The sequence below is a fragment of the Vigna unguiculata genome, unplaced genomic scaffold (genome assembly GCF_004118075.2).
Source record: "Vigna unguiculata cultivar IT97K-499-35 unplaced genomic scaffold, ASM411807v1 contig_302, whole genome shotgun sequence".
NCBI lineage: Eukaryota > Viridiplantae > Streptophyta > Magnoliopsida > Fabales > Fabaceae > Vigna > Vigna unguiculata.
Window position 1 is genome coordinate 15,199 of NW_021011009.1, and position 4,802 is coordinate 20,000.

A 4,802-nucleotide genomic window follows, 5' to 3' on the forward strand; every position below is an offset into this window, starting at 1 on the left:
AAAAATTGTAGGTGTGAATTGGGTGGAAAAATATTTTAGGTTTGAAAAGGGTGTAAATAAATTTGAGGTGTCCACGGGGTGTAAAAAATTGTAGGTGTGAATTGGGTGTAAAAAATTTTAGGTGTGAAAAGGGTGTAAAAATATTTTCGGTGTGAAAAGGGGGGGTAAAAATTGTAGGTGTGAATTGGGTGGAAAAATATTTTAGGTTTGAAAAGGGTGTAAATAAATTTGAGGTGTCAAAAGGGGTGTAAAAAATTGTAGGTGTGAATTGGGTGTAAAAAATTTAATGTGTGAAAAGGGTGTAAAAATATTTCGGTGTGAAAAGGGGGGTAAAAATTGTAGGTGTGAATTGGGTGGAAAATATTTTAGGTTTGAAAAGGGTGTAAATAAATTTGAGGTGTCCACGGGGGTGTAAAAAATTGTAGGAGTGAATTGGGTGTAAAAAATTTAGGTGTGAAAAGGGTGTAAAAATATTTGAGGTGTGAAAAGGGGGTGTAAAAATTGTAGGTGTGAATTGGGTGGAAAAATGTTTTAGGTTTGAAAAGGGTGAAAATAAATTGAGGTGTCCACGGGGTGTAAAAAATTGTAGGTGTGAATTGGGTGTAAAAATTTTTAGGTGTAAAAAGGGTGTAAAAAAATTTCGGTGTGAAAAGGGGGGTAAAAATGTAGGTGTGAATTGGGTGGAAAATATTTTAGGTTTGAAAAGGGTGTAAATAAATTGAGTGTCCACGGGGTGTAAAAATTGTAGGTGTGAATTGGGTGTAAAAAATTTAGGTGTGAAAAGGGTGTAAAAATATTTTCGGTTTGAAAAGGGGGGGTAAAATTGTAGGCGTGAATTGGGTGGAAAAATATTTTAGGTTTGAAAAGGGTGTAAATAAATTTGAGGTGTCAAAAGGGGTGTAAAAAATTGTAGGTGTGAATTGGGTGTAAAAAATTTAATGTGTGAAAAGGGTGTAAAAATATTTGAGGTGTGAAAAGGGGGTGCAAAATTGTAGGTGTGAATTGGGTGGAAAAATATTTTAGTTTGAAAAGGGTGTAAATAAATTTGAGGTGTCCACGGGGTGTAAAAAATTGTAGGTGTGACTTGGGTGTAAAAAATTTTAGGTGTGAAAAGGGTGTAAAAATATTTGAGGTGTGAAAAGGGGGTGTAAAAATTGTAGGTGTGAATTGGGTGGAAAAATATTTTAGTTTTGAAAAGGGTGTAAATAAATTTGAGGTGTCCACGGGGGTGTAAAAAATTGTAGGTGTGAATTCGGTGTAAAAAATTTAAGGTGTGAAAAGGGTGTAAAAATATTTTCGGTGTGAAAAGGGGGTGTAAAAATTGTAGGTGTGAATTGGGTGGAAAAATATTTTAGGTTTGAAAAGGGTGTAAATAAATTTGAGGTGTCAAAAGGGGTGTAAAAAATTGTAGGTGTGAATTGGGTGTAAAAAATTTAAGGTGTGAAAAGGGTGTAAAAATATTTTCGGTGTGAAAAGGGGGGTAAAAATTGTAGGTGTGAATTGGGTGGAAAAATATTTTAGGTTTGAAAAGGGTGTAAATAAATTTGAGGTGTCCACGGGGGTGTAAAAAATTGTAGGTGTGAATTGGGTGTAAAAATTTTAGGTGTGAAAAGGGTGTAAAAATATTTGAGGTGTGAAAAGGCGGTGTAAAAATTGTAGGTGTGAATTGGGTGGAAAAATATTTTAGTTTTGAAAAGGGTGTAAATAAATTTGAGGTGTCCACGGGGGTGTAAAAAATTGTAGGTGTGAATTGGGTGTAAAAAATTTTAGGTGTGAAAAGGGTGTAAAAATATTTGAGGTGTGAAAAGGGGGTGTAAAATTGTAGGTGTGAATTGGGTGGAAAATATTTTAGGTTTGAAAAGGGTGTAAATAAATTTGAGGTGTCCACGGGGGTGTAAAAAATTGTAGGTGTGAATTGGGTGTAAAAAATTTTAGGTGTGAAAAGGGTGTAAAAATATTTTCGGTGTGAAAAGGGGGGTAAAAATTGTAGGTGTGAATTGGGTGGAAAAATATTTTAGGTTTGAAAAGGGTGTAAATAAATTTGAGGTGTCAAAAGGGGTGTAAAAAATTGTAGGTGTGAATTGGGTGTAAAAAATTTAAGGTGTGAAAAGGGTGTAAAAATATTTTCGGTGTGAAAAGGGGGGGTAAAAATTGTAGGTGTGAATTGGGTGGAAAAATATTTTAGGTTTGAAAAGGGTGTAAATAAATTTGAGGTGTCCACGGGGGTGTAAAAAATTGTAGGTGTGAATTGGGTGTAAAAATTTTAGGTGTGAAAAGGGTGTAAAAATATTTGAGGTGTGAAAAGGGGGTGTAAAAATTGTAGGTGTGAATTGGGTGGAAAAATATTTTAGTTTTGAAAAGGGTGTAAATAAATTTGAGGTGTCCACGGGGGTGTAAAAAATTGTAGGTGTGAATTGGGTGTAAAAAATTTTAGGTGTGAAAAGGGTGTAAAAATATTTGAGGTGTGAAATTTTAGGTGTAACAAATTAGAAATATTGAATGACACTTAAATTAGACAAATTATTAAAACTTACAAGGTCACACAAAAAGGTCATTTCATAGCGAAATTAATAATAGTGAAATTAATAATAATAATAATAATTATAATAATTATAATAATGTAATAATTATAATAATAGCCATAGTGAAATAACAGTGAAATTAATAATAAAAAATAACTGACGTGAATTATTTTTCTTCACAGGAGAGGCAACACGCAACCCCCTGTATAAAATTAAATGTTGGCACATTAATTCATTAGAGAAACGAAAAAAAAAACACTGCTCGAGCAATAGTGAAATAAAAGTCAAATTAAAAATAATAATAATAGTGAATTTAGTAATAATAAATTGCATTCGTTAAAGAGCAATGAGCGGCAAACAGTAATAATTGCAGTAGTTGTAGTTCAATGACAAATTAAAAATATTGAATGACACTTAAATTAGACAATTATGAATATATAAGGATAAGTTGAAAGTAAAATTAACAAAAACTTAAGTTTAACCTTGTCACAGATAAGTTTTACCGTGGTTACAATATTCTTTGTTGGTTTAATATTAATAGTGAAATAATAATAGTGAAATGAATAATAATAATAATAATAGCCATAGTGAAATAATAGTCAAATTAATAATAAAAAGAAGTAACGTGAATTATTTTTCTTCCCAAGAGAAGCAACACGCAAAGACTTGGGACCAGAATTGAAGTTTTATTAAGAAAAAAGATTAATGCATTACAGAAATGAAAAAAGAAATGACAAAAGGGGTGTGTTAAAAGAGCAATGAGCGGCAAACCGTAAAGAAAGAACTACAGCAGTTGCAGTACATAATTTGAGTAGTTTTTAAGCAAAACTTCAAACGACGATAACTTTTGCTACGGTTATCGAAAAAGGGCAAATTTTATATGCATTTGGGGTAGAATTGAATTTGCTATGCGATGCCTACTCGGAATTTGAAAATAAAGTCGTTTTCTTATTTAAATGATATTTTTTTGGTTTTTTCCTATTTTCATCCAAACTTTGACCGTTTAGATCATACAGTTAGGGTTCGAATTTTTGTTGTAATTTTTGGTGAAAGGTGTTGATGATTTTACGGTGTTTCTAAAAAATTTTCAACTCATTTGGAGGTAGTTCAACTTTATACCATTTTTACCCCTCTTAGGTTGACTTTGTCCTAAATTTGACTTTCAATGCTTTGGATTACATTATCTCATGCATTACGGAGAATCCCAATATATTACATTATTTGCATTGTCATCAATTAATTTTTCAAATCGATAACACTAATAAGCATTCTCCTCATTTACTTTTTCAAAGCGATAACATTCTTAGCACACTAATAAATAACCATACTCTCTCGGTTGCTTTTTCAAAGCGATAATATCATGACTATGACCACACTAATAACTGTTGTTCTAATGACTTTTTCAAACCGATAACATTACTTTTGAAACTAATGACATTCTCGGCACACAAATAACATTGTTATCAATTACTTTTCGTTTGAATACCATTATCTATCATCGATTTGGGCCAACGTCTACGCCCATTCCTTTAATTTTCTTTGTTTTTTTCTAATTAAATTAATATTGTCAATATTGGTTTGTTTCTGTTAAATGCAGCCCATTTTCAAAACTGCCAATTATACAAGTGTTGACATTCGGCAGCCTGCGACAAAGTTCTCATATGTGCCTTCCGCACACACCAGGTTTCCACACTCCTCTTCATTGGGCCTCCACCAGCCCAATCCCACACACCAACTTATGTGATCCCAACAAGGCTTATAGCTTGCGCAACGCCTAGGCCCAAATCATGCTCAAGGCCCGATCCATGGCTATCATGCACCTTCAAGCCCATCAAGAGGCCCACTAACAAGGGGCATGCTAAAAAAGATCTAATTGGACTTCATTCAAGATGACCCAAAACCACATGGACTTCTCATACTCTTCACATGGGTCAGTCAAAGAAGATGTGAACATCTGAATAGGTGTCTCAAAGAGCAGTACATTAGCAATAATATTAGCCCATTGTTTACGCTCTTCAATAATAAGTCAAACAATGACTAAGTGGAATTCACCACTTCTTCCTACACCTCATGGATCCAAACCATCCAAGGATTAGGAATGCTTCCTCCTTTTCCAAGGCATCATCCAATGGCCAATATCAATCCTTCTTCTCCAAGCTAGCATCAAAGGCCTAGATGCTTTCTCCTTCTCATCCAAGGGTCAACATTCCTCATGTATAAAAGCCATATTTTTTCAGCATTGTGAACACTCCTCAATATTGCCACTTCAGAGTCATCTTT